Source organism: Polypterus senegalus, chromosome 18 (genome assembly GCF_016835505.1).
Source record: "Polypterus senegalus isolate Bchr_013 chromosome 18, ASM1683550v1, whole genome shotgun sequence".
Taxonomy (NCBI): domain Eukaryota; kingdom Metazoa; phylum Chordata; class Cladistia; order Polypteriformes; family Polypteridae; genus Polypterus; species Polypterus senegalus.
The window spans coordinates 72,972,247-72,991,252 of NC_053171.1; positions in this window are offsets into that span (position 1 = coordinate 72,972,247).

A 19,006-nucleotide genomic window follows, 5' to 3' on the forward strand; every position below is an offset into this window, starting at 1 on the left:
ATTCCAGACCAATAACAGAAAACCTGGCAAAGTACCTCCTAGTGCAATGCAAGGTTACCCTGGAAACAACGCAACCAATTGGCTCTGCCTCTGACTTACACTGCCAAGGGAATACTCTGCTTGAAGGAAAACCTACGGGGACTCATTTCACTAATATTCTATAGCAATGTGCGCTAATGCTTCTTGGTGTCGTTAAAAGGCAAGGCATGTAATAGCTTAGTAATATTGCACGGTAATAGTATAGTAATAACAAACCCAGCAGATCATCTCCATAGTAGCTTTCAAGAAGTTATGAGTAGAAGATGGCTTACTGCATGTCGGTTGTTAGGAGGTTCTTGACCATGGATCTCAGTGAAGTGCATATCCTTCCACTGGAGGGACAGTTTCTATGGCGCTCCTGTTTTATCTGAGCATATGTGCATGTGAAGTGTCATCAGGTGCTGATCATTTTTAGAAAGGTGCTATACAGAAGAAATGCTGGGATCAAGCTTCTTTCCACTATTGTGCAATGTGACATTTCGAAAAGGTGCTCACCAGCCTAGCCTTTGAAACCTGTGGTCTGCAACCATAATAAAGTATAGGGGTTCTGATTCTTTAAATGGATCTAAGACATCCATTTAGACCACGCTTGTTCAGTTTACAAAGTGCTTTGCAGTGGTAACATCAGCTCAAAGGATAGTAGCTGAAGACCCCTTTCAGCTTACGTTGACACTGTGAAAAAACAAAAGCTCTTTCTTCTTGAACCCTCAAGAAAGAGAAAGAGGAAGGCCCCATTAGCATACTTCTGCAAAACAAAAAGTGAGGTCAAGGGTATTCCCATGCTGAAAAAAACATGAATACTGTAGAATGTTACATTTTATCATCAACATTCTCTTCCATTTTTTCTCAGCATGGAAATACCCTTTACCTGGATTTTCATTGAGCGGATTGTCATTTTGTTAAAGTTTTGCAGCCTTGACTTATGTGTTCTAATTTCCTTTAATCAATTGTTTTCAGAGGTTACGGCAACCCTTTCAACCCATCTTGATTTTTATACTCTGTAATAGTCTATCCATCTGTGTATACAATAGTTGTTTTACCCAATCAACATGGGGCTAAACTCTAACTGTTAAACACCGACCACAGCATTAAAGTTTGCAGTTAATCAATTGTCTTTTGTAATGCATTGTCACACATGTGCACATGGGAAACAGCTAAAGGGCCTACAAAATGATAATTCTACAGCAGACCAGGGGGTGGTGGAGTGTGCTAACTGTCTCTCTCAGTCTCTTGCATTCCATTCTCGGGAAATCCCACTTGGTTCTGGCGTTGACAATAACGTCAGATGGTGATGGCACTTTTAGTTAAGAAGACGTCACTTTCGGTTCCGGTGCAGATGGTGGTGTCACTTCCAGTCATGAAGACGTCACTTCTGGTTCCGGTGCCAATGACATCATTTCCCGTTTTATCAGTTAAAACCACTATCTTGTCTCTCCATGCAAGTCAGTTCTGTTATGGACTCAGTTCTATGAACACTTCTCAGTTAAAAAATCAACTTTTGCAGCTGGGAAAACAATATACGGGTGGCTGCCCCAAATCTTCATCATGTCTCTGACTCATTTACTTGACAGCATGTAGTGGTTGAACTAATTGCATTGTCCATTCCAACAGATGGCACATTACAAACCTTTGTAGTAATAAAATGCATTACCACAAATGTTTGCAGTGCTGCATCTGTTGGAATGACATATAGGCAGCAAATGGAAGAACACACAGATACATACACAATAGATACTTATCTATTGTAATAAAATGCATGGCTACAAATGTGTGTAATGTGCCATCTGTTGGAATGACAGAAGCAATGCACATGTCTCTGTTATATGCCTTTTGTTATGGGATTTGCAAAATCAGTATTAATGTTTGTGAATTTCTATCTGGTGGAATACCACATGCAATGCATTTTATTACTACAAATGTTTGTCATGCTACATCTGTTGGAATGACATACAGACAGCAACCAGAATGAAACACAATTGTACTGTATAGTCACTGAGGCACTTATCTGTAGTAATAAAGTGCATTACTATAAATATGGCTGATATGCTATCTGTTGGAATGAGAAATACAATACACATATCTCTATTACGTGCCATTTGGTTCAGGATTTGTTAAAGCAGTGTTAATCTATGTGATGCTCCATCTGCTGGAATAACATAGACACAGGCACCAGAAGGACACACAGATGCATAGTCACTCAGATACTTATCTATACTAATAAAAGGCAAAGCCCTCACTGACTCACTCACTCACTCACTCATCACTAATTCTCCAACTTCCCGTGCAGGTAGAAGGCTGAAATTTGGCAGGCTTATTCCTTACAGCTTACTTACAAAAGTTAAGCAGGTTTCATTTCAAAATTCTACGCGTAACAGTCATAATGGTCGACAACGTCCGCCATGTTGAACTTTCTTATTTATGGCCCCATCTTTTCGAAATTTGGTAGGCAGCTTCCCTGTGCTAACCAAAACCAATGTACATACTTATTTTGGTGGTATGACGCCACTGTCGGCCGCCATATTGAACTTTCCAACGTCACTAATTCTCCAACTTAGTAGAGATGTTAATATTTCTTTTGTTTTATTACTGTATGTGCAATATTCTTTATTTTGGGGTTTGTCTTTGTATTTAAGCTTCCTTGGTTATGTTCCATGTATCTTGTGGGTGGATGTTGAATGGATGGATATATACAGACTGTATATGTCTGTTCTCTGTTTTCTTAAATGGTGCCCGCTGTAGAAGATCCATCGAGACAATGGGTCTCATGATGGCTCTAGATAAAAGGAAATGACCAGTGGCTTGCTACTCAAACATAGGCTGGGGTCTGATCAACCTCAGCTAGGTCACCTGGCAGATGTTTTAAGAACCGTAACACCTTGAGATCCTCTGATGATGTGTCTGAGGGCATCATAAGATGTGTAAAATAATGAACACCACTATGGGAAACACCAGACCAGTACATAAATTAACCAAATGGGGGGGATTCAGCATAGAGACTGTAATGGATGACATGGACTAGCTACCTGGCCATGAAGCCATTCCAATACTGGGACAGGAACAAAGGCAGAACATTCCCTGCCTCAACCAATGGGCAGAAGGTAGCAACAACTTAGCAGAGATGCTGACATCCCAGAAGAGCTCTGTCGAGGCCATGATACTGGAAGGACAGGGAGAGGTAAAATATATGAACTACCTGCTCCTCTGAGACACACAATGGCAGCATTGCTTGTCTACATCACCTGTATAGACACCCACAGGGCATGCTGAGAACAGTAGTCTTGCAGGGTGACCTGGTTGGAGTTCGTGGATGCCACCAGGGGATACTGCAGGGATCTGTGAACCTTACTCTGTGGGACTTCTGACGGACTATGTCCTTCCAGGATGTGCTCCCAGGTCCTAAATAAAAGGAGTCCCTCTGCTTCACTGAGTCAGAAGGCAGAGGAAAACAATTGCTCAAAGGAAGAGGAGTAGGACAGAGGAGGAGGAAGAGCTTTCATTATTATTGTTGTGGTATGCTATACTGTACAGGAGGACTCTAGAAGGGCCTGTTGTCATGTCAGTTGTGTTGTGTTGTGTGACCCCCTGGAGGTCGCAAGACATAAGCAGCAGAACATAACAGCATAAGAAGTCTGACAAACATTATTTGTATTGCATCCAGAAAATGTTTTAAATTTGTCTTTGTTCCTGCTTCACCAGCATGACCCCAGTCATTTGTCTCAGATTCCCACAACTCTTTGAGTAAAGATGTCTTTCCAGACTTCTGTGTTAAATGCACACACCCTTAATTTAAATCAGTGTCCTTGGATTAAGTAATTCACTCCTTAAGTAAAAGAACTCCATTGGATCATCTCCAGCAGTGCCTTTGAAGACCTGGATTAGGATCCTCCATGGCCCACAATGATAAGGTAACACCACAAAAAGACCAAGTAAATCCCTGGTTTCGCCAGTGGTCTGGTAATCACCACAGCGGGTGTGGCTACTTTGAGCAGCTGTTTAAAGATGATCCCTGGCTAGGACGTTGGATATTTCTGGGTCAACGGTTCTTGAGGCTGATCCTCCAATTAGCTGTGAACCACCCAATCTCACTGAGATTGCACAGGTGTGAACTAGCTGAGGGTATGGAAGTCTGCAGGGATCTGTGGTATCCGGGGTGGACTTTTTCAGGCTGGTGGTAAGGCTGTCCTCCTGGTATTACAAACCATCAATACTTCCATTTTGGAGATGGGAGTCATCCCAACTGACAGGAAAACTGGACTTGTCGTCCCTATCTTGAAAGGGAAAGGTGATCGTCTGGATTGTGGCAACTACAGGGGGATAACACTGCTCTCGGTGCCGGGTAAGTTCCTTTCTAAGGTCTTCCTCAATAGGATCCGTCATCACTTGCTCACCTACCAGAGACTGGAGCAGTCTGGTTTTACGCCTAAGAAGTCTACCATTGACTACAACCTTGGCACTGAGGGTTTTTATTAAGCGCAAATTTAAATATCGGCAGAGTTTCTTTGAAGCCTTTATTGATTTTCATAAAACGTTACACTTAGTTGATCGAGCTGCCCTGTGGGACATCCTGAGACTTCGCAGGATCCCCTCAAGGTCGCTGGATATCATGGTCGGCCTGTACACTGGTACTGTGAGTGCTGTACAGAGTGGAGGCAGAACCTGTTTTTCCCAGTTGATTTTGGGGTTTGTCAGAAGTGTGTTCTTGGTCCTACTCTGTTCAATGTATGTATGGACTGGGTGTTGGGCAAGGTCGTGGGGTCCAGTGGCTGCGGGGCATCTGTTGGTGAACAAAGATTCACTGATCTTGAGTTTGCTGATGATACTGTGATCTTTGTGGAGTCAATGGAGGCTGAGGGAAGAGTCTGAGTGTCTGGGCTTCCTGGATAAAAAACAAGATCCAGACCTTTAATGGCCTCTTGGGCACAAGCATCATCAGTGTTTCTGTCTGCGGAGAGAGTGTCGACCACGTCGAGAGGATTAGTTACCTCGGCAGTGACATTCATGTCTCTGGTGACTGTTCCTTTGAAGTCAGTAGATGGACTGGGAGAGCATGGAGGTCATGAGGTCGCTGGAAAGGGGAGTGTGGTGCTCCCAATATCTATACAAAAGGACGAAGGTCCAAGTCTTTAGGGTCTTGGTGCTTCTTGTCTTGCTATATGATTGTGAGACATGGATGTTATCCAGTGACCAGTGACAAAGACTGCACTTCTTCGGTACTGTGTTTCTCCAGAGAATCCTTGGGTGCTGCTGGTTTGACTTTGTGTCAAATGAGCAGGTGCTCATGGAGTCCTGAATGAGGCACATTACCTGCATTGTGAGGGAGCGTCAGTTACGGTACTATAGCCATGCGGCACAATTCCCAAGAGCTCACAGGATCTTCATTGTTGAGAACCTGAGTGACTGGAACAGGCCAAGGGGATGTCCACGTAAAACATGGCTGTGGCAGATTTTTGGAGGGTGTGACTGAATCGCTTGTCTGCCTGAGGGGTTGCCAACCAGGAACCGAGCTGTTTCGTAGTGTGGTGGGTGCAGCAACTTGCTGTAACAGTGCATGCTCCCCAACCTGACCAGACCCACCATTACCGCACACCTATACTCTGCTCTACCATCCCTCACCCAGTGAAACTTCATCTTCCAAACCCAATGTTTTTCTGGCAGGTTCTGATGTTTTCGTAAACTTCGCCTTAATTATTACTAGAAGATCAGAGATCATCCCTGCCCTGTAGACATCAGACTATCCCAGTTAATCCTGTATGCCTTTTTCCTGCTCTGCAGAGTGTCAGTGCAGACATCACCCTGCTGGTCTTAAATACTTCAGGATGGTCAAGATCAGGATGTACTTCCCGGCTTTGGAGTTTTCTAAGCATTAAAGGAATAAAACTCTCCAGAAATTGTTCCCAAGCCAGATCCCCCAGCCAATTTAATTCAATTTAGTGTCATTATGTTTGGTTACAGAATAATAAAAATGAATTAGCTGCTTCTCCCACTGGTGCTGAAACATAAAACATATGCAGTAATAATACAGAACTCTGTAAAATATCATATCGTAGTAATTATCAATTAATAAACACAACAATAAAGTCTAAATGTGTAATAGTGATCATCAGACATTTAAGAAGAACCCATAATACACATACCTTAGATGCTGAATGGTAAAAAAGAGCAAACAACCAAAGCTATGGGCCCCAGTTAAAGAGCCCAATTAAGTAGAACAAGCACTTCTAGGCCTGAACACTACTAATTGGCTGCTGACCAGGTCAAATACAGAAGACTTCAGTCAGGAAATTAGAAGATTGACTTAGTAGAGACTTGTGGTATGTCACCTGATAGTTGAATACCACTCACAAAATGTCAGAGAGATGAAGAGTATGTTGCTGTGATGTGTAAGATCTGAGGGGATGGAGGATGCTTCAATGAATTGTATGGACTGGAGTGTGGCCCTACTGATGACCATCTATCATCGGGCATTTTCTGACCATCTCTGGAACTTGAATATATAGTAAAAGTAGATAGACCCTTCTCCTGACATTCCAGCCATGTTGTCATTGTTCTGGAAGGATATATTGAACAGTATTCATTTGTTGCATCTGTCATTTTGGTGTCTGAACCGGACACAGAATGCAAAGACTAATGGTGACACGGGATGTTCTCAAAATTAAGTGATGTTAGAAGTGATGTTCATGAGGTGTCTGTGCTGGGGCTGCTGGTCTTTTTAATATCCATAAAGGATTTGACAAGAATATAATGAATAAGCTGGTTAAGTTTGCAGATGATACCAAACTGGGTGGAAAGGCAGATGATGGAGAATCAGCTTTTAGGCTCTTGTGATTTGGTGGACTGTGATGCAATTTGGTAAGAGTGTGCACCTGTTGACGTTAGTAAGAATATAACGCTATATCCTCTTTTCCTATTATTTTTATGGTAAGGAACTCCAACCCTCTGCTGGTAGGTTTTGCTCCGGAACAAAGACATGCATCCTTTTCTCATTTTGGACCATTTTAAGAACTTGTATAAACAGTAGATAGAACCTTCTCCTGACATTCCAGCCATGCTGTCATTGGTCTAGAAGTATATATTGAAGGGTATTCATTTGTTATATCCATCTCTTTGGTGTCTGAATGTTCATCTTGCAATATTGGGTTGTGAGGAGCCCTGTCCCAACACAAACAGGAGTAGAGGACCCTTGTCACCTTTTCTGAGTTTCCTGACAAGTGGCCCAAAGTTACCAGTGTCATGATTGCTTGCCAGAGGGTTCCCCAATCAGCTGAGCCGAGGTAAGCACTCCCACTCCCAGGCTACAGGTGGCACTGTCACTGATATTTTCTTTTCATTTCTCCACAGCCCCACAGTAATGTCAGAAAAAATTCCTCCCCCTTCTGGTCATAAAAAGCAGAAACCCAGGAAATGTGGCTTCATCTTGAGTGGCCCACAGAGGAGAGAGGATGAGTGATTACATATCTGTTTCAGTTATGACTATTTCAGTGCTTTTGAAGCGTGGGTTCATTATTGTCAGGACTGTTTCTGTTAACACCTTTTTCTTAAAAAGTTAAAAGTAAATGGAGCTACCTACTGCGTTGCCTTGCCTACTTCCTGGCCGCCAGTCACAGCAGTTTATTTATTTTTGCAGTAGGGCTATAGGATCCTGTCACAGGCCAGTGAAAGACAAGTAGATGAAAAGAAGACAGAAAACAGCTGGCACCGAGGGAGAGTGTCCTCTTCCAGAGAGAGCACAGGTTACTTTTTCTTTTCCTGAGAGACCTGGCTCTTTAAGGGCTACTGAGTGTTAGTGGTTGCAGGGATACCAGGGGCTACTAGAGGAGAGTAGTGTCACTGCATCTAAAGTGGGCAGCCCTTAGCGCAGAAAGTGTGGTTAGTACTGGTGCAGAGAGATACATTTGGCACAGATGTTTGACACACTGGGGAGATTCCTGAAGACTGGAGACTAGCAAATGTCATCCCGTTGTATTAAAGGGGCAATTAGGCAGATCTAAGAAACTATAAGCCAGTAAGCTTAATGTACATCACAGGTGAATTAATGGAAGGAATTAATAAGGAAAAGATTGAGACACACGTATCTAGAGCTGGAGTTTTAGTGAACAGTCAGCATGGGTTCAGACAAGGAAAGTCGTGTTTCACTAAGATGCTGGAATTGTAGCAGGAAGCAGCAACATATATGACCATATATATTATTTATCTCAGTTTCACGAAAGGATAGTGATTAGACTAAACAAATTGGGAATTCAGGGCATGGTCTGTTGGTTGAGATCACACTGGCTCAAACATAGGACACAAAGGGGAATGTTGATGGGAACTTTCTCAGAATTTGGTGATGTTAGAAGTGATGTCCAGCAGGGGTCAGTACTAGGGCTGTTGCACATAATTAATAAGCTGGTTACGTTTGCAGATGATATCAAACTAGGTGGAAGGGCAGAAGATGGAGAATCAGTTAAATTGTTAAAGTGCACTTGGACAGCACCCAGGCTTGGGATGATTTGTGGGCAATGAAATTTAAAGTAAGTAAAAGTAAAGTATTAAATGGTGGTACCCATGACTTTACCTGCAAAAAACGCTGTTGCTTATATAGAAGGTTCTGGTTGATTTCTCTTTCCACCCCATTACCCCTCCTCAGTGGTTCATCATACAGTAGAAACAGAAAATGGCGACACAGTGGTGTTACTAGGAGAGGGATAAACAGCGAGAAAAACACTAATAATGTATAAGAACAAAGGAAAACATCACACGTTAAAAACAAATGTGTTCATCATACATACTCTTGGGGTGCTGCATTCGCAAATGAGCAAAACCAGAGAACCAAGCACCCTAAAACCCTGACATATGAGGTGCCAGTTTGCAGGGGACACTGGGAAAAGAGGTTTTGTCATGACTTGCCTGTCGTTCTCTACAACAGTGAGGAGGACTACACCTTGGAAGGTGCACTTGACCTCTTGCAATCTCCAGGCTTCACAGCCAAGAATAAGTGACCAATGTCAAAGGTACACTGATGTGACCAAAGCACAAGCTGCTTTATTTTCCCAAAAAACTATCTTTCTGGAAATGAGCAATAAACGGGGATCCAAAGTTTAATGGCTTCTTATCCCTTGCTTTATACTTACTATTGTGAAAGTTGGCATGCATTTTCTGAGGTTCTTGTTGATGTTTCTTTCCACCTCATCACCTCATACAATGGAATCACAGGAGTGTCTGCAGTAGCCATATTACTGCAGTTACTCGTTGAACTTGAAGATGGTCTTCATCAGTCTTTCTCAACCCTTTCCATGCTGCTAGTGATGCTTTTGTCTGAAACGTCCAGGTGAACCACTTTCCAGGGCATTTAGGAACTCCACCTCAACTTCTGCTGATGTTTGATCTGGAGCTTGACAGTAACTAAGCTTCTTTGACATGAACTTTCCTCTTGTGTGAGGTGCCTAGTCTTAAAATGCTGCTCGAGTACAGTCAACTATTTTACCAGTGGTGTAGTTCTACCCATCAATCCATTTATTCTGTTAACCTTTTGTTAAGTTTAGGGTTGTAGGCCCCAGAGCTCATCCTGGCCATCTTGCATAAATGGCAAACACCCAACTCTGGAGCAACCATCATTCAATCTTTAACCTAGCTTCCATGGCTTTGGGACATTGAAGGAAAACCAACAAAGACACGGCAGACTCCACATTGGCCAGGGTCTGGGCGCTGTGTAAGCATATAGTTGTTACAGTGCAGTTTGTTGATGGGCTCCTGAGTTGTCAATGAGAGTCATCACCTTCACCTTCTTCACCCAAACTCCATGAAGATTAAGAGGCCTGTTATTATTCTTTACTTCATTTGTAGGAAACTGTGTAGATAGAAGCCTAGACCTGATTTCTTCAACATAGACAGTAATGTCCCTTTAACAAGTGAGATAGTGCCCTCTAGTGGCTCCTACCTAGCTCTTCTATGTTACACCTCCTTGGTTTTGCTCTTACCACACTCTTTAGTCCTTTGCAGGTGTGACAGACAATTGTTGCTCAGTCTTACAGTTTTTCTTTTGGTTCCTGTTTTATCTTTGGCCTTTTATTGACATATAGGGAGTACAATATGCCGTGAGACTACAGGCACAGGGTTGAAAGGTGGAGATGATTTTGGGAGCAAAAAATTAGAACCACCAATGGATCTGGTGCTAATTGACAACTGGACACATTCACACACATCTCGATACTCTGAGCAGGCCAGCTAAGATTTACCAATCAACCTGTGGGAGGTTCTTGAGAACTTTCAAATTCCATACACTGAAAGCACCCCAGTTGAAAACCAGAACCAGAGTTCAGACACTGGGATTACCTGCTGCATCACCTTCACTTAATGAACATTTTTAACATTTTGTCTTTAGTGCCATCTACTGTAGAAGTACAATGCATAAATAAACTAAGCTTAACTAGGAAAAGAAAATCAGAGTACATTTCTCCAGTTTTGATGTCACTACACTGGTTACCTGTGTCATTCAGAATTAATTTTAAAATACTGCTTATGGTTTACAAAGTCTTAAATAATCTCGCTCCATCTTATATATCGGAATGTCTGACACCTTATATTCCAAATCGTAACCTTAGATCCTCAAATGAGTGGCTCCTTATAATTCCAAAAGCTAAACTTAAAAGAAGTGATGAGGCGGCCTTCTGCTGTTATATGCACCTAAAATCTGGAATAGCCTGCCAATAGGAATTCGCCAGGCTAATACAGTAGAGCACTTTAACATGGCCTTCTCATAACTTCATTTTAATGTAATCCTGATACTCTGTATATTCAATTTATTATCATAACTATTCATAGTAGACTACCTACTGGTTACAATGAGATCTGGATAGTTTACTCCTTACATTTCAACTGGGAAGCAAAAGGAACACTGTAAAAAGTATTTTTGCAAAATGTATTCCCAATTGGACTTTATCACCCAGGTGATAGACCAGAACTTGAAATACTGACCAAATACAGACTCAGCTGACAGAACCTAGAGGAGAAGACTGGATGACGCAGACCTGTGACCCTTTAAGGCCAGGGAACAAAAGACATGATCATCACTGCTTTTACAAAATCCATATCAAATGGCACATAACAGAAACATAATCACTGCATTTGTCATTCCAACAGATGGTACATCACAAACATTAAAATTGCTTTTACAAATCCCATACCCAATGGTAGATAACAAAGACCCATATACTGCATATATCATTCCAACAGATGACACATCACAAATATGAACAATGCTTTTACAAAATCTATACCAAATGGCACATGAGAGAAACATATTCATTGCATTTGTCATTCCAACAGATGGTACATCACAAACATTTGTAGTAATAAAATGCACTTAATTTGTCATTCCAACAGACGGTGCATCACAAACATTAAAATTGCTTTTACAATTCCCATATCAAATGGTCGATAGCAAAGACCCATATACTGCATGTATCATTCCAACAGATGACGCATCACAAATATTAACACTGCTTTTATATAATCCATACCAATGGCACATGAGAGAAACATATTCATTGCATTTGTCATTTCAACAGATGGTACACCACAAACATTCATAGTAATAAAATGCACTGCATTTGTCATTCCAACAGATTGTGTGTCTCTCACACAAATTAATACTACTTTAACAAAACCCATGCAAAATGACATATAACAGAGGCACATGTACTGTAAGTGTCATTCCAACAGATGGCACACTACAAACATTAACACTGCTTTTATGAAACCTATGCCAGATGGCACTCAACAGAGACACAGGCATTGCAATTATCATTCTAACAGATGATACATCACAAACATTTGCAGCAATAAAATGCCCTGCATTTTTAATTCCAATAGATGGCTCATCACAAATATTAACACCGCTTTTATGAATCCCGTACCAAATGGAAGCATGGGAAAGGCACTATATAAATTAAATAAATTATTATTATTAGACATATGCATTGCATTTGTCATTTAAACAGATGATGTATCACAAACATTAACACTACTTTTACAGATCCCATACCAAATGGCACGATAGACATAAGCATGGTGGACATGGTGGACTGCAAATGTTAATGCTGAGGTCTACATTGAGTACTTTGATTTCAACCCGCCTTAGATGTGCAGCACAACTAGTACTGTATTAATGCAACATGTTATCCTCCCTGAGGTTGATGGGGGAGAGATTGCTCAGTCTGGGCAGCACAGCACCTTACAGATTTCATTTCAGAGTACTGGAAGATATTTTTATCTTCTATATAAATGTATAATATGTATGAGTGCTGGTACATTGCCATATAAATGTGCAATGAGGCCTTGTCATAGGGAGACATGTGTGCATGCTTTCTTTCATTGAAGGAACAGCTCTGAAGAACTAGCAGAACACTCAAAAGGCATCCTATACATCCTGTCTGGTTTCAGCTGACCTGGGGTTTTACCCAATGGATTGATGCAATGGACAGACGGAAAAAGGGAAAAAATGTAATCCTCTTCTTTGATACAACTACACAGCATGGGGGCCTCCACGAGAGTGCCACTGTTAGCCTTAAATCATATTAGTCTTCTTAACAGATCCAAAGCAACAGGGGAGACAGGCATTCTTATCTTATTGTGCCAACTAGGAGACACCACCTCCAAAGGCCAGAAAGAAGTCCAAGTATGAATAAATGGGTTATTCAGCACTAATACATCAACAAATATTTTTTTATATTGTTGCACAAAAGCAGCAAACAATTCTTCTTCCTTCTCTCTGTCTCTTTTCTCCTCCTCCTCTTCTCCCTTGCGAGGTTTGTCCATCTTCCACCCAACCCCAACTTGCCTGAATGAGGCAGAGCTACTCCTTTCATCTCAGACCTGGGGTGTTTCTTGTGCTGGAGTATAGCCTGCTGGAAGCACTTCTGGTTCAGACATACCTCTAAGTCTCTAAAAGTAGGGATTGTGGATCCCAACAAGGCTGCCCCAATGGGACTACAGGTCCCAGCATGCATTGTGGGTGCCCATATGGGAATCCTCACCCAGAGATGCTGCCATCTAGCATATGGAAGACCATAGCCACATTCCACTGTCTCCCCCTGTCCTTCCATTTAATGATTTCCCTGCTTCATTCAGGCCGGGATACCGGCACATTCTTTATATTGTTGCCATCTTCTGCCAACCTCCTAGAGAGAACTTGAACTGTTTTGTTTTTTCATCATCCTGGCCAGGTAATGGACCAGCACTCATACTGAACTTGGAATAACAAGAGTAACTTGGAAACTGAAGAAAACTCTGGCGGGAACAGGTCTGGCAGACCCAAAGCCACAACTGAATTAAGGAGACATGTTTTTGAGAATCATCAGCTGTCCCAGAAACAAGGAGCACTAGATCCAAACCCCAACCTAGTCACTATGTGGATTTTGCAGCTTTTTTCTGGGGAGTCTATTTTCTTTCTTCTATCTCTAAAATGTCACGGTGTGAGTCAATGCGGATGTGTGAGAGTGTGCATCATGAGCACACACTTGTGGCTCACTGTGTGACCCTGAATTTGACTTAACCTGCCTGTGCTCCACCTGTATGAAATGTATCTACAGAACTGTACAGTATCCTGATCTTTTGAATTACCGTGTGTAAAAGAGAACAAAGATAAAAATTTGAGCTGACACCAAAACCCTGAATATTGTAACGGCAAAACTAAGTAATGCTTTTTAGCAAAAGACACATCTCTGAAGACATGAGTCTAAAATTAGATTATCCAAGATGGCGACACTTTTGGTTCAATACAGACCAGGCAGGAAGAGGCACGTTCAGGTGGAAAGACATCAGACGTGATGTCAGAGGTGGCAAGGTTGTCAATCACAGGATCTGCAGAGGGAGGAAAAGAAGAGGCGTTAGAATACAGCGCCACCCTGTGGATCAGTGAGGACATACCACCACCAGACTTTTAAGCTGACCCAAGACACATGTGTGACACTGTGTATAAAAGCATTAGCCAAAAATAAAAATATAATAATAATGATGTTTTTTTAATAAAATTAAAGAATGAATTGTCAAATACTATGCACCCTGGCTTCCTAATGCATTTTTGATTACCTACAAGCAGATATGGTCATATGGTGTGCAATACAGAACATGTGGAAGAGGGACAATTCAAATTGTGTAAGGGCTGCCAACAATCTTGACACTTTTGTCTGACTGCATCTGCGATTGGCTGACTCATTCATTATTCATGTGTGTTTCCAGGCAGTGTACACATTTCATCTTTCCAGGATTTTGTAGGATACTATACTAGAAAAGAAATTACGCTGCCCCGGTAGCCAGCAGTCATTGGCCTCCTCCAACTCACAGGATATTGGTAGTCATAGCCGAGGATGGACTAGGCCAAGGGCGGTTAAAGGTGCAAAAGTGCATTGTGCAAGTTGATTCAAATCAAACATAGCATTTAAAAAGTTCAGTGCTTCAAAAGACTAAATAATCCATAAAGACCAGTGCATTTTAGAAGATAAAAGCCAATAGATGGATCTAATGAAATAAGTTCAAACCAAAGCTAAAATCAGGGTCAGAATCAGCTTTTCTCTTTACAAAGCCCCGGTGTGTCTGTGTCTCTCTGTCTTTCTCAGAAATGCAGGCAAACACGTTCCTAACCACCTTACATTGGCATCTGTTGGGACCCACCAGGCCTGGCTCCCTCATCCACCCACCATGTAATAGACCTCTTGAGCACTCAATCACTCCTGCTATTAAGGTCAACAGGAGCAATCTGCCCCACTGGAGCATCATTCCACTTGCTCCACCAAGTGGGTTGAGTGTGTTGGGGAGTAATTATCTCCTCAGCTCTGGCTTGAATTCCCTCTCCCAGTTTTCCTTACATCCATTTGATATGTCGATCTCCTGTTTTGCACATACAAACTCACATTTTATACCCCTGTGAGAGTAGGTGCGCTGAGTGGTCCACGGAGCACTAATGAGGGATGGCTCTCCCACACACATGAACGAGCAATCAGCTATTTCCCCCATTAAGTTCTCCACGGCTGCTTAACTCTCACCCAGTCCAAGCCAGACTGTTCTTAAGAAAAAACACTTGGCACCTGCATTGGTCCTGTGGTCACGCTACTCTTGCCACAAACCTCAGACATGCTTCATCACACAAATATGCAGAATATCCAACGTTAGGGGGCAGATGAATGTGAAAATGGTTCATTTTGCTGCACCGTAAGGTGGAGACAGTTGTACAGGGGAGTTAATTACATTTGAAATGTTTACAGGAGTAGCTAGAAGAACGAACATAATGCCAATTGACTGAAAGAGAGGTGTATTACTTATATTCATGCCATCCTGCTTTGTTGGAACTGTAGGGAGCATCAAATCCAAACATAGCATTCAAAAAGTGCAGTACTTGAAAAGGCTAAATAATCCATACAAACCAGTGCATTTTGGCGGATAAAAGGCAATACAGTAAATGAATCTAATAAAATACTGTGAGTTCAAACCAAAGCTACAATCAGGGTCAGAATCAACTTTTCTCATTACAGAGTCCTGCTGCCCACACAGTGCTTAACTGGCGCTATTTTGCGATTAAGGGAGCGCTCAAGGTGGACACAGAGGGCCCAAGCCAAGCCAAGACAAATCAAGTGGCACACAGTATTGCAGCATACAGTGGCATGGCAGGACCGCAAAGCTTTTGCAGAATCCTTATTTTGTCTTTCACACATTTGGGTGGATTTAAGGCGATCACACAAAAGTGAGCTGAGAGTAGGTGGAAGTCATGGAAAAATGAGAGGCCCACGTGATAAAAAGATGAGGAAATGTTTGGTGAATTCCAAGACGTTAGTGAAAACTAGGTGACACCGCTTTGGCACTAACAGTAATATCATTGTGCACACTTGAGCATGGCCTTGACAACTTGCACACGCTAAACCTATAAGGCAGGATTCTCAGACAAGTCTCTGTGCTACTTTACACAATTATTAACCAATGCTGCATGACAACAAAAGTAATTCCATTTACTGAGAGACGCACATTATTTAAGAATACGTTGTTGTCAACTGCGAGTAACAGCAGGACCTCACAGGACGGGCCACCCTATTCATTTTGTCACACACATGCACATTTGGGTACCCCCACTCCAGAGGCTGGCGCTGTGCCCTAAAGCCTTTCTCTTTTCTTTTCTCTGCAGACGTAGGTCCTCATGTATAAACGTTGCATATGGACACAAATGTTGCCTATGAACATTTCCACGTTCAAATTGCGATGTATAAAACCTAAACTTGGCGTAAAGCCACGCATATTTCCATGGTAGCTCATACCCTGTCGTACGCAAGTTCTGCGCTCAGTTTCGCAAACTGGCGGCACACAGCATCAAAGCAGTGCTAGTGTTCCAGTGTGGTTTCCCTTTCTTTTTTAGCTCCACATCCCCGACACGGCTTTATAAATACACTGAAATTAACCGCATATTGTTTATTAGTTTAATGCATCTGATTGTAATTAACCTGTAACAATAGACAGAGATAGATAGATAGATAGATAGATAGATAGATAGATAGATAGATAGATAGATAGATAGATAGATAGATACTTTATTAATCCCAAGGGGAAATTCACATAATCCAGCAGCAGTATACTGATACAATTTTTATTATTTTTTTTCTCCAGCTTTTGGAGTTTTTTTTTTTTTGTTTTTTCTGTCCACCCTGGCCATCGGACCTTACTTATTTTATGTTAATTAATGTTGATTATGTTTATTTTTTATTGTGTCTTCTATTTTTCTATTCATTTTGTAAAGCACTTTGAGCTACATTTTTTTTTGTATGAATATGTGCTATATAAATAAATGTTGATTGATTGATTGATTGAAAGAAACAATATTAAATTAAATAGTAATAAAAATGAAAAAAATTTAAATAAAATTAATGTTAGCATTTATTCCCCCGGGTGGAATTGAAGAGTTGCATAGTGTGGGGGAGGAACGATCTCCTCAGTCTGTCACTGAAGCTACTCCTCTGCCTGGAAATGACACTGTTAAGTGGATGCAGTGGATTATTCATGATTGACAGGAGTTTGCTTAGTGCCCGTCGCTCTGCCACAGATGTTAAACTGTCCAACTTTAATCCTACAGTAGAGCCTGCCTTCTTAACAAGTTTGTCCAGGCGTGAGGCGTCTTTCATCTTTATGCTGCCACCCCAGCACACAACCGTATAGAAGAGGGCACTCGCCACAACCATGTGGTAGAACATCTGCAGCATCTTATATAATAGTTATCAATATAGTAGTCCACAGAATGGTCAAACTATTCCAAATACCATAGCTGCTTTAGCATTGTTACTCTCACTGCACCTTCTTCTTCTTCTTTCAGCTGCTCCAGTTAGGGGTTGCCACAGCGGATCATCTTTTTCCATATTACTCTCACTGCACCACTCGGAGTATTTATATCACTGTATCTGAGTGTGAATCACAGATCTACAGCAGCTGATCGGAAAGAGAATTATCGGTATACAGCATCAAACACACGCTGCCTCGAACATGCTGGCTATTGAAAGGCTCTCACATGGCAAACACTTTAAAACCTTTCCTGTAGGGACCTTGTGGTTCAGAAACAGTTTAATCCTAAGAACTATAAACGCCCTTAATCAGTCCATCAAGTGCACCTTGTAGAACTGTTTGTACTTATAAGTACAATCAGCTCACTGTAAACTTGCACTACAGTTATAATATTGCACAACCTGAGCCACTTAATAAAGCGCGTATTTACATATGATGATGATATTATTTTTAAGATGAAATGCAGCAAAATATGTTTATTATATTATACAGATAAAATGTTAACATCATTTAAATAATCTATATTGTTAATAATTAAACATGTCATCTCCAAGCAGAGGAGTAGCTTCAGTGACAAACTTTTGTCACCGTCTTGCTCCACTAACAGACTAAGGAGATCGTTCCTCCCCCACACTATGCGACTCTTCAATCCACCCAGGGGAGTAAATGCTAACATTACTCAAAGTTATTGTCTGCTTTTACATGCATTTTTATTACTTTTTAATTTAATATTTTTTTTTGGATCAATATACTGCTGCTGGATTATGTGAATTTCCCCTTGGGATCAATAAAGTATCTATCTATCTATCTATCTATCTATCTATCTATCTATCTATCTATCTATCTATCTATCTATCTATCTATCTATCTATCTATCTATCTGTAAGGACACGGTGTCGCTACGCTAGCAAGGATCTGGCGCTCCATTCACAGATTGTTCCTGCCTCGCACTGTATGCTTCACTGGGACTGGCGTGACACTGGAAGGATAGAATAATTAAACATGTACAATGAAGATATTTCAATGTTCCTTAAAAGTTTTAAAGAATCGTCATTCTAAGCTTACAGATGGCTTAACGTCTATTACAGAGCTGATTGTGTGGCGATTGAGTATTTGGAGAAAGAAAAGTAAGGACAGGAATTGGGAGTTAGTACGTTTGAAAGAGACAGTACTGCTGCAATAAAGTATTTCATCAAAGGTCACACACAATCACTGCACCACCGTGTTCCCATGTTTAATAACATGCTTTAACTCCTGTCACCATGAAAATTATATCAAGTATACATCTCAGTATTTTAATTATTCAGAGAGCTGTAATATTATGAATGTAATGGATTCTGTGTCCTGTCAGAGGTAGAGAAAGCCCGTTAAAGAAGCACGTTGGGATTCACACACATAGAGCACATAGAAGATCAAATGCAAAACAAACTATTTAACGTGCTACTTTAGTTACGATGGGATTGGAGAAACTACTAAATTAAACGATTTTAAGATGAAGTTTATGATGTTCTACTTTAATGACAAAATAAACCACGTGATTAAAGTGGAAATTTTCGAAATTAAAGTTGACATTTCATACTTTTTGTCCCTCTGTGTGCCTACTTTTTTTTCCACTGTACCTTAATAAGCTTTCATATGACACTCAGATGGTGGGCTACGACTTGCCTTTTCACTG